The sequence below is a fragment of the Kogia breviceps genome, chromosome 15, assembly GCF_026419965.1.
Source record: "Kogia breviceps isolate mKogBre1 chromosome 15, mKogBre1 haplotype 1, whole genome shotgun sequence".
NCBI classification, from domain to species: Eukaryota; Metazoa; Chordata; class Mammalia; order Artiodactyla; family Physeteridae; genus Kogia; species Kogia breviceps.
The window spans coordinates 86,094,069-86,106,602 of record NC_081324.1 but is presented as its reverse complement, the minus strand read 5'-3'; the positions used below and the strand labels follow the sequence as shown (position 1 = coordinate 86,106,602).

General features: G+C 42.8%; 1 long non-coding RNA gene across 1 annotated transcript in view; it reads right to left on the bottom strand.

Moving 5' to 3' along the window:
- Positions 1-2,318, bottom strand: part of LOC131742340 (uncharacterized) — a 56,940-nt gene extending 54,622 nt beyond the window's left edge. Inside the window, exon 1 of the long non-coding RNA XR_010836827.1 lies at positions 2,157-2,318. This is a non-coding gene — a long non-coding RNA (uncharacterized lncRNA). The remainder of the gene's footprint in view (positions 1-2,156) is intronic.
- Positions 2,319-12,534: the final 10,216 nt, after the last annotated feature.

The window sequence follows — 12,534 nt, the reverse complement described above, 5'->3', positions numbered from 1 at the left end:
CCGGTGGCGCAGTGGTTGGGAATCTGCCTGCTAATGCAGGGGACATGGGTTTGAGCCCTGACCTGGAAGATCCCACATGCCGCGGAGCAACTAGGCCCGTGAGCCACAACTACTGAGCCTGCGCGTCCGGAGCCTGTGCTCCGCAACAAGAGAGGCCGCGACAGTGAGAGGCCCGCGCACCGCGATGAAGAGTGGCCCCCGCTTGCCACAACTAGAGTAGCCCTCGCGCAGAAATGAAGACCCAACACAGCCAAAAATAAATAAACAAATGTGGGGTTAAAAAAAATTATATAAAAAAAAGTAAACCGTACAGTGCTACACCATCTGTAGTTGGTTGAATCCATACGCGTGGAACTACAGATGCAGAAGAACTGTGTACAGGAAGGACTTCACTATAAATTATACAAGAATTTTCAACGGCACGGAGGGTGGGTGCTCCTAACGGCTGCACTGTTTGAGGTTCAACCGTAAATACATGCATTCATTCGTACATACATACACACATACAATCCTATATCATGTTGTCTTTGGAGCCCAACTTTCTTCATTCCATAGGATCATGTGATCCATCTATTATTGCATATGACAGTCTCATCATTCTCAGTGCCCCGTAGTACTCCAGTGAGTGAATAGACCATGATTTAGCCATCCATCTACTGTGGGTGTGCTTTTGGATACTTCCCTATTTGGGGCTGTGACAAGCAGAGCTGTCACGGACATTCCGGGTGTGTCTCTGGGGGGATTGCAAGTGCACTTCCAGGGTGCGTGCACACACAGGAGTCAGAAGGAATGCATGTGCACAGCTTTGGGAGATAGCAGCTGAGAATTCATCAAAGGGCTGGTACCAATTCACTCTCCATCAGCAGAGAATATCAGGGTTCTGGTCGCCCCCCATTCTTGCCAAGACTTTGCAAATTTCTTTTTCATCTGAGCCATCTTGGTGAGTGTATAGGGGTATTGCACTAGATTTCCCTTGGGAACCTTTCCTAGGTTTCTTGGCCACTTAGCCTCTTCAGTGAGGTGCCTGTTCAAGACATGGACTCATTTTTTCTACTGAGTTTAGAGTGTTAGAAGTGAGGGTAGTTGTTACTCTTGGGGAACAGTAGGGATGGGAAGGGGACGTGAGTGGGTTTTCTGGAGCCCTGGTGATGTTCTGGATTTTTATCTGGGTGTCTGGATTTTGTAAAGTTCAAGCTCTGCACATATTCTGTATAAACTTACAAAAAGTTTAAACGAAAAGTGAAAATTACAAAAAAAATAGTAACAAGAAGATGTTCATATGTTCAAACCCTGGTGGGTTGTACACAAAGGACCGGGGAGTGGGAAGCATGGGCTGGTACAGTTGACGGGGGTCAGGACGTAGAAGAGATCCTGACCTCATGGTCACAGGGTCTACAGTTCTATGACCATGTGTCTTTGCTGCCCAGCCTGGGCTGGGGGGATGGCGGCACTGCTCTGTGTTCCCAGATGCTCCTTCATCCTCACTCCACAAGCCATAATGGATGTCTTTCCAATCATTAATGTATTTATCACTCATCTGCTTGAAAACCCTCTGTAGCTCCCAGCATCCACTGAATAAAGAACAATAATTTAGCAATAACTCAGAAGACCCTTCACCGTCTGGCTCCCATCAACCAACCACATCACACGTGCTTGTTCCCTGTGCCTCTTCAGCACGTATCTTATAGGTGGGGTCTTAAGTTACCTGCTTCTAAAGTGTAGGAGAATCTCCACTCTCTCCGTTTTACGTAGGGGATAATTTGGTACATGTGAGAAGGAAGTGGCCAGTCTAAAAGGAGGGAGAAAGCTAGAAACCTGTTACCTTCCTTTTTATCAATAAAAGATCATGAGAGCATTTATTATGTGACTCAGGAAAATATTCTTTCACTTTTCTATGTACTCTGAATATACTCGTATACTCTTAGAAGCAACTTCTAGATAAACAAACAAACTATAAACCCCAAACCCATATGAGCACATGAGAGAAGATTAGATACAGGGAGGGGAGGGAGTGGGGTTGCCCTGCTGGTGGGGAGGAAGGGAACCCCCTCTGTCATATGAATGCAGTCAGTATGGCCTGTTTTCCATTTTTCTTCAGTTTACAGGTCTCAAGCTCTACTCTTTGGGATAAAGAATGCATTACTCAAGTCAATTACCTGTGTGCAGTTTCTTCTTCATCTCTCTCTTAGGCAAAATACTGATTGAAATTCAACGCAGAGTTACGCAGTCATGTCTGAAGGCTGTGGGTCCATAGCATTTGTGTGAATATTGTTGGACAGATGTGAGATGGTTCAATCCCAGATGCCTCCTCATGGTGCTATTCTAGATGCAGAGAGAAATATTATTGGAAGTATTTGTAATTCTCAGCAAATGTTGTCAAAATGCCCCCCAGAAACACATATGGGCTCATGAGCCGGCCTTTCTATCCACACAAAGGAAGTGACTGAAATTCTATCTTCAGTTATAAATTAACTTGGGGAATTTGGAAATATCCCACAATAGCTCTGTGCTGGAGATACCTATGAATTTCAATCTGTCAATACCCACAAGTAATTCTGGGACATTTAAAACACGCAGACGCAGGAGCTCAGGGAATCTGGTTTACCAGCCTCTCTCCCGCTCGGGACATCTGGTTTACCAGCCTCTCTCCCACTAGTTGAGCTGGTCCATGTGCTCCTACTGGCTGCCAGGAGCCATGATGATTTCATGCAGGTGGTTGCCTGAGTCATACACATTTAACTCAGTCAATGGGGTTATTGTTCTGAGGCCAAAATGTCTCCAACTCATATCTTACTTTTGTTCCTCATATTATATGATGTGGTGTTAATTTCTGAGTGAACAGATTCCTCCCAGCTCTATGAAAACGATGGAGGAAATAAGAGAACGTCTGCTAAGCACTCCCCTGCTATACCTTTTCATTTCACCAGTCACACCACAGCAGCGAAACAAATATTACAGTCTTGTGTAAAGTTTTATAACTAATCCAATAAATGATAGGAGCCTCCTAGCCTCAGCAATTCTCATTTGGGGTGTGTTTCTCCTCCAATATGTTTAATCCTCAGTGATTGGTGTCGTGGTGCCACTAAGGTAAAAAGCCTTAAAGAACCTGAAATTCATTAGGATATGGCCTTCATTACAGCACAGGAATGGTGGGCTGTAGTCATCTCCCTTCTACGGATTTAATCTGAACCCACATACAGGTATTTGCTGCAGGGTTCACTAATGTGAAAATGGAAAACCGTCAAAGGAAACTTGGAAACCCTGCTTGAAAATTGTGTTTGATTTCCTTCTCCTGTAGCACTGGAAGGAATGCCTGAGTCTCATTACCACCTTTCTTCTTGAAAAGACTGTGTACTTCGTCTCGGCTAATAACCAGTCAAGTCTGCATCCTGAGTTATCTATCTCAACATGGCAAGCTCACTGCCAATGGAAACCCACCGGTAAAGGAGAAAAATTCAGATTAGGTGATATCGCCAAAGTCCATCACTTAATCCATAAAGATTAAAGTTGTCGCTCACTGACATGCATCTCTTACCATCCTGTTGAGGATTTCTTGAATTCAGGGAGAACCTGATGCCACAGAAATCTAATTTCTAGGAAAAATTAAGGAAGAAAAACTAAAAGGGGATATATGCTGTTTTGTTTCTTTTATGTTATTTTCCTTCTTAAAAAACTTATCTCACCTCTTCCAAGCCCCCACCTAACTAGGGATCAGAGTTTTGCATTTAGATGGTCCAAAATCAGCTTTCTGAACAGGGGACACCTACAAAAGGATCATGCAAGTTTATTCCCCAGGGAAATAAAAAGTAGCTATAAACCTGTACCAGGTGCAATGACAGCAATGAGACACCATCATCATCATCATCATCTAACTGTAAAAATAATCATGAACAAGGATTGTGTCTCCTTTATTCACTGTTGTCTTACTTGGCTAGGCCTGCCATCAAAAATGCCATAGAATGGGTGGCTTCAGGAACAGAAATGTATTTCTCACAGTTCTGTAGGCGAGCTGTCCAAGATCAAGGTTGTAGCCAATTCAGTTTTTGGTGGGACTTTGCTCGACTTGAAGACAGCTGACTTCTTTTTGTGTGCTCACATCGCAGGGAGAGACAGACAGACAGACAAAGAGATGGCAGGGCAGGGGGAGAGCGAGAGCGAGAGAGAGAGAGAGCGAGAGCGAGCGCTCTGGCATCTCTTCTTATAGGGGCACTAAACCTATGACCTCATTTAAACCTAATTACCTCCCAAAGGTCCCAACTGTAAATACCATCACATTTGGGGACTAGGGCTTCAGCATATGAATTTCGAGGGGACAAAACATTCAGTCCCTAGCACTGTCACCCCAAGTATAGGACAGTACTGGTGTGTAGTAGATGATTATCCAATATTCTGTGAAAGAAAGAAAGAAAGAAAGAGGAAAGAAAGAAAGAAGGAAAGAAAGGAAGAGAGAAAGAAGAAAGAAAGAAACAGAAAGAGGAAAGAAGGAAAGAAAGAAAGAAAGAAAGCGAAAGAAAGAAAGAAAGAAAGAAAGGAGGGAAGAGGGTTCCAAATTTTTTTCTCTTCCCTTGGTACATACAAATCTGTACTGGATTATTTTTTGCCAATTTAACCCCACCACTACTCCCTTCTAAGCCTGGGGACTACTTTCCAGAAATCTCTTCCACTAAGAGGAAATCAAATGAGATTGGGAAGGCAAAAATGAAGCAAAAGCCATTATCACCCCGAGTCCATGGTAGATAGACGTGACGGCTTCACAGCACTCTGGACAAGCTCAGAGCAACTTATCAGACTTCCTGTGAGCTCCACTGCTTTAGGCTGAAATCACTGTGACTTTCCCTCTGATGCTCCAGCTGCAGCCTCCGGACCTCCCCTCTCCCACGTCTGCCCACAGTCTAATTCCAATAGTAAACCTATTAAACCCCCAATACTTGATACAGACAGATATACTATCCAGACTGATACAAAATCCTAAAGGATTTTTTTGCTTTTGTTGTGTAGTATTTTTATTTTCTTGGCATCTCCTCCCCAAATGTTTTATCTCACAGAAGTCTTCCTAGCACCTGCTTTTTGAAGATAAAAAGATGATTGGGATTTGTATAGGTTAATGAGAGGAAGATTATACTAGCAGAGAGCACAGGACAAACAAGGTCAGACCCTGGGAATAACCATGGCATAAACAGGTATGAACAAAGGACATGTGTATACATTGTAAATGTGTTCAGGTGTGAGGCATACAAAACTCAGCCAACAAGAGCAGGGGCCAATAGGAGCTTTCTCCTATTATAATTGCTATCAAAGAGGAAAATGTTTCCCACAAGGAACCAGAAGACATCTCCTAATGTCTGATTGGCCATAACATGGTCACATGCCCCATCTCTGGCCCAATCACTGACAGGGGAATGGGATTACCTGATTGGATTAGACCAATCATGAAACACCCCCTGGGATGGGGGTGGGGCTAATGTTGCCCATCACTGTGGGCTCCCAAGCTGGTCAGTCACAAAGCAGAGGATCTCTACACCAGGGTGTCAGGCATGATTCTGGGTGATAGACAGGTGGAGTTGAAACTACATTACAACTCAAGGTGACTAAGTGATTCCCCTTCTATAACCCTTTGGAACCTTCTGCCTCCGTCATGAGGAATTTGTTCGTTTGATGCCTATATATCTCTGAATTCTTTCTGATACTCTGGAAGCTTCCTTTCTGACATAAAGGAAGCAGAACTCAGGCTCAAAGCCTAAGGCAAGTAGCAGCATCTACGTCATGATGTTCTGTATTTGTTTTATTTCCATAATTACCTACTATTTTTGACACATGATAATGGTTTTCCATTCATAGTATTTATGCAGTTTCCTGCTTTTAAAATTTCCTTTAAAAATACATTTATTTAGGGCTTCCCTGGTGGCACAGTGGTTGGGAATCTGCCTGCTAATGTAGGGGACACGGGTTCGAGCTCTGGTCTGGGAAGGTCCCACATGCTGCGGAGCAACTGGGCCCGTGAGCCACAACTACTAAGCCTGCGTGTCTGGAGCCTGTGCTCTGCAACAAGAGAGGCCGTGACAGTGAGAGGCCCGCGCACCGCGATGAAGAGTGGCCCCCACTCGCCACAACTAGAGAAAGCCCTCGCACAGAAACGAAGACCCAACACAGCCATAAATAAATAAAGAAACAAATGTGGGGTTTAAAAAAAAAAAGAAAATTATAAAAAATACATTTATTTAAGTAAAATAAGAATTTTAAAGTAAATATTATGTAGATAATAGTACAAATATTATTGTAATGGTGGGAAAAGTTGTAAGAACAGTTCAACAAAAATCTGAAATTGGAAAATGCTGATTAAACAATAGAAGAGAAGGTTTGGGAGAGAAATAGGTGTTCAAGGCAACAAGACCCCTAAGGAAAAAATGAAATCTGCCTCTAGATTAAGTTCTAAGGCAAAATATATATTTCTTCCTTCTGACAGCATCTCACCCCATCACAATAAATCTCCAAACACACAAACTGTTGTAGATTTAAACATCAAAATAGTGTTGTTTCAAAATTCACTTGAGTCAACAATGGCGTTTTGCCACTAATAACAGTAAAAATTCTTACTATTTCTGAAAACAGCTTGATATGTTCCAGGTTATTACTAACCATCTACTGATTTCTTGTTATGAAATTTGGAACTAAAATGACAGAAGAATACATGAACTGATATATGTGCTTGTATAACACACACATCTACACACACATACACACAGTGTTTTAAATAGTGTTTCTTCATTCTGGTTCATGCAAACAAAAGCTATTTTAAAAATCATGGTGGGTAATATCAATATTTCTCACCCAGAAGAATCTGCTTCTTGCTATATATTTAAAATAGCCTCAGAAGCATAAATATATTGATTCTGGTTAGTACATATTTTAACAATGTTTTCCAGCCAGTAGACAGTCCCGTTGGTGATGTAAAAAATGACATCAGGTGATGCTCAGAGAGCATTTAACAACATAGGTTCACATCATGAGAAATTTTATTTCATTTTCGATTTTTATTTCATTTCTCCTTCAACCTTCCACATGATATTGAGGAGAAAGTCTCATTTTGAGGGTGGGATGCCTTTGACATCTCCAGCCCTTACTGGTTTTCCTTTTCATCAGAAACAGCAATGACCATCACAGCCAGTAGCTTTGGCAAGAATCAGAGAATCAGGTGGCATTTCTTTAGACCAGTTAGAATGTTTAGCTACGATTAACAAGGGGGCGGAGCAGATGATGAATTGGCTGGCACAGCCAGCGGTCTGGAGGAATGCAGTTGCCAGACATCTTGGTCTGTGCTTGTACATGTGTTTGTTTGTTTTTCTGGACACATATAGTTACCTGGGCTTCAAACATGAAATGCTTACACATTAGCCTCCCAAGCAGGAAAGAGATGAAAAGCAAGAGCAACAAAAGCCTTTGAAAGGCTCTATCTTTTTCTTCTTGGAAAGTTTTTTGCCCCCCGTATTTTGATTTGTCTCTTTATTTTGTTTTCCCACAAGCTCTACTTTTGACTGCCCTTTCTGACTTTCTGCCCACCACTGGGTCACATGCTCATCCTTAGGCCAATCGCAGGCAAGGGGGCTTGGTCTCCTTAGAATGAATCAGGCTTCATTTCTGGGACTGGGGGTGGGATACGGGACCGCTCAGTACAAAACTGTGATCAGTTGCTGGGGAAAGGGCTTTGGCTGGGCAATGAGGAGAGTGGGTCACCTTTTTATCTACATAAGATTTTTCTATTTAATTGCTGTTTATAACAGTGATATAAAACAGAAAAACGGTGAGATAATTAGAAGGAACACTACATTGACTCTATCTTATTAGGTGGCCATAAATGTGGGCTTGTTTAGCCCTTAGATGAGGTTGTGGTATTTCCATACTTTTGTCATTTTGAACTATTATTTTAGACACCTTTTCTTTGCTTACCAGATATTTTCTTAGTTTATAACTTTTCCTTGACCAAGTTGCCATGAATCTCAAATGAGGAGCATTTGAATTAATGAGGTTTATGGGTCACAAAGTGTTTTTGTCAGAGCAAAGGATGCCTTAATTATGTCTAGAGATATATGGAAAGCTCTCTGTTGCCTATCCCCAGCTATTCTACTTCTCCTCACTTTTGCTGATACAGTTCACTACCTTAGGGTCTTTTGATCTCCTTTGTCAACAGCATGTGACCAAATCCTTGCCAAAGTTACCTGTGGGAAAATCTGATTGAGGGATTCTATAAAGGTATTTTTTATTAAAGAGACCCCTGACTTTGTCCTGCTTTTAACTATGATTGGATGAGGGTGTGATGCTTGGAGTGCTGGCAGCTATTTTGGTGTCATGAGATGGTGAACATAACGACCAAGCTAATAGACTGAAGAAACTGGAGCAGAAAGATGGAAAAATCCTGGGTGTTTAAAGATATCTACAAGCTTCTGAACTGACTGTTTGGTCACGCAGCTTTAGACCTGTGTTCTATGAAATAATAAAACCCGATTTTATAAATCCACCTACTTGAGTATTTGTTAGTGGGCACTGATACAAATGTGCATTGGAGGATTCCCAATGAAACAGAGTTTCTAATAGTCAAATCCCCAAAACTATAATGCACAGGTGAAGAATATATTCTGGGCTCCCATGCAGTTTTCCCAGAGTTTCTAAAAAATGCAGAACGTTTGCTATTGCTTTAGCATGAAACTGACCTTAGCACAACTACCCTTTCTTTGACAGCGCAAATTTCACTTTTTCATGTGTATGTTACTATTGGCTTAGTTCATGGCATGCATTCAGCAAAGCATACAGACCCTTCCAGCCCTCTATTCAACATTTCAGAGATCTGACCTGGATATGTGAGTTTCAATAAAGAAAGATTGCTAAATGCAGTCAAAACCATAGGGATGTGGAATTGAGTTATGGGGGTCAGGGAGTCTGGCTTATTTCTTTTTATTTCAGCAGAAAGCACTACTTTCTGATACCACAGTTTTTGGAAATATCTCATAAGACAAATACAAAAGTACATTTTTTTTGTCAGCTCGATGAGTGACCCAGTAAAAATCACCAAACTCTCTTAACAGACTGGAAATATGAAAATTATTTTCCAGTTCAGATATATTTATTCCTCCTAAAAAAAAAAAAAAAATTCCAGCTGAAGCTGAGCTCCCTCCAATAGTTTCCAGGATTTTACTGGGTTTATAAAAAGTAATGATTTTATTAAACTGTAAAACCATGACAGATGGAGAAACTATAATTCAGAGAGATTAAATGAGCTGAATTTTATATGCCTCTAGCATTTAATGCATTGAAAAATATCAAAATAATTGGAAAACGCTGCATTGTAGACACCAGGCTATTTCTCAGCTGAACAGCTAATAATCACTCCTTACAAGGCTCCAGATGTGTGTTTCCTCTAAGAATGGGGGAGTTAAAAATAACACTCCTAATTCTCCCTCCAAATGATGATCAGCTGTCCCGCTGCTGCCAGGCACTCCGCAGGAGGGAAGGGTGCTGAGTGACTTGGAGCTGCTCAACCGTAAAGAAATAAGCATGTTCGTTCCATTATTCAAATGCCCTCTTAACTACTTTAGAACTTACTCCAAACTTTTCCAAGTCGACTCATGATAATGAGCTCTTGGGCTTTTGTCGTCCAGCTCTCACAACTTCACGCTAAATGGACCGCAACCGGACATGCTGCCAGATGAATATTTATTCGTACCGGATTGTTGTTGGATTCCGAGTCTCGTCTCGGGACCTGCTAGCATAATTCAATTCCCTACTCACCTTCCCGACTCATCCGTCTTTGAGGGGGTAAAAAGCACGATGCTGGCATAAGCTTCCGGTGCCGCACTGAACATTTCTCAGCTCAAGGGACTCACTGTACAATTTGCTTGACTTTACAGCCCTTCTTCCAGCCAGAGCACACAGGGTGATGGCGCGGAGAGAGAGACTGATGGTCTCTCGTGCTCAATTTCAGAGTCGTAGCAGCCTCCCTCTGCATGTCCGAAGGGCAGTGCTGGACTTTCAACTCAGCACCGTTAGAACGAGCCATGGATCGGAAGGCTTGGATCTTCTTTCAAATTCCTACACCAGCTCGCTGGGCTGGTGGGCGAGGTCTAACTGCTGGGGCCAGTTCATCCACAAAACGAAATACCGATATTCTGACCTCCCTGCCTCCAAGGTTCTTGACCAGATAAAATAAAGAGACTGTGGGAAAGCTTTTCATACGATAGGAAGCACCTGGAAGTTGCCAACCTCTGCCTCTGACCATGTCCTCCCTCTTTAGGATCACAGCCCCCAGGACGAGGATGTCACCCCGTGAAGACAGACGTCAAACCCCACCTGGTGACTGACCTCCCTGGGGTCGCAAGGGATGAGAGAAGAAAACCCAGATCACGTGGGCATAGCTGTGACACAGTCTGCAACACACGAGAATGCACTGCAGGCAACGTGGGACAGGAACACAAATTTTTCTGTCCCTTTCAAATTTGCTCAAGGTCGACAACATTTTCCTGCTCCAACATGTTTTTGTTTTCCTGCTCCAACCTGTTTTTCTGCTCACGTTTAAACAACAGACCCTTGGCTACTAAAGACTCAACTTTATGCAAAGGGAGGTTTGTAATTTCCCTAGTGATTACCGTGTCTTTGTTGCGGCTGCTCGGACCACTTCTGGGAGTTTATGCCAATTAAGGGACTCAGTGCCAGGGTTGACCAGGCCAGAATGACCAATTAGGTGCTTCAAGGTTTGGGGATTGGAGCCAGGTGATGCCAACCCAAGCCCCAGTGAGGCGAGGGGGCTGGAAATTGAGGTCAACTATGTCAGCATGTGCAAATGAACCTATCTACAAAACAGAAACACCCACAGACGTAGAGAACAGAGGTGCGGATGCCAAGAGGGGTGCGGGGAGACATGGATTGGAAGTTTGGGATTAGCAGATGCAAACTATTATGCATACGATAGATAAACAACAAGGTCCTGCTGTAGAGCACAGGGAACTAGACCCAATATACTGTGATAAACCATCATGGAAAAGAATATGAAAAGGAACATGTATATATGTATAACTGAGTCACCTTGCTGTACAGCAGAGATTAACACAACATTGTAAATCCACTATACTTCAATAATATTAATTTTTAAAAAAGCCGTATTGGCATGGTTCAATCACTCATACCTATGTGAAGAAGCTCCAGTGAAGAAGCTCAGACGAGCCTCCTAGAAGGCAGTGCTTTGTGCACGATGTCACACAGCACAGGTGGGAGGAAGCAATGCTGTCCAGGATCCCGCAGGGAAAGGTCAGTTGGGTCCCTCCCCCCGGCATCCCTTCTTTTGACTGGTCCCAATTGTGCCCTTTAGGTCTAATAAAAATTACAACCCTAAGTATCGCACTTTCCTGAGTTCTGTGAACTTATTCTAGTGCATTATTAAAGCTGGGAGTGGTTTTCAGACACTCCCAGACACAGCTGGTATTAGAAATGTCTCGTGGGGACTTTTCCCTCTTTGCTTCCTTCTGTACGACCACCCATAGCCAGTTGAGGTAATGAACACAAGCTCACTTCCTTCATTAAAATATCCCATCCACGGTACAGATCAAAACCATGTTCTTGATTTATCTGCCAACCTTCTCCCTTCCCGTAGCTTGGGTCTCCTTCTGCGGGAAGCTTATGGTGAGATATTTTGCATCCTGTCTCCTCCTTTGGCCAATTCTCAGCCTCTTGAGTGATTTTGTGCCCCCCCCCCCCGCCCCCGCAAGGGTCTGAGCAGGGGATCCAGAGAAGAGCTTAAGGGTCAGGAAAAGTCTTACTTGAACTGTTGAGTGAAAGAGCTTCATGCTCTCTGGACCCAGTACACGTTGATGCCACATCTTTGGTCCCTTCGGAAATTCTCTGTAAGGCTCACCTGTCCTGCAGCTTCCACGACCAAGAAAAGCATGTCACCTGGCCATCAGGCCACTGGCTCTCCTTCGGTAGCTGTAGAAAGCCCTGCCTACCTCTCCTCCTGATGGATGCTGCGTTCACACACATCCCTCATCAGTCCCCTGGAGGACTTCACCCTGATTCTCCCTCAAACTCACCAGAGAAAGACAAATATCATACGATATCACTTATATGTGGACTCTAAGAATATGATACAAATGAATTTATTTACTAAACAGAAATAGACTCACAGACATAGAAAACAAACTTACGGTTACCAAGGGGGAAAGGAGGGGGGAAGGGATAAATAAACAACAAGGATCAATAAACAACAAGGACCTACTGTGTAGCACAAGGAACTATATTCTGTATTTTTAATAACCTATATGGGAAAAGAATCTGAAAAAGAATATATATATATATATGTCTCTATATATTATAACTGAATCACTTTGCTGTAACCTGAAACTAACATGACATTGTCAATCAACTGTACTTCAATAAGATTACATACATACATACATACATGTATACATACGTACGTACATAAGCCCATGTCTGGCCCCGCGAGCCCAGGATTAATCCACTGCTCTGAGACAGTAGTCTGGGGCTGGGGGCTAA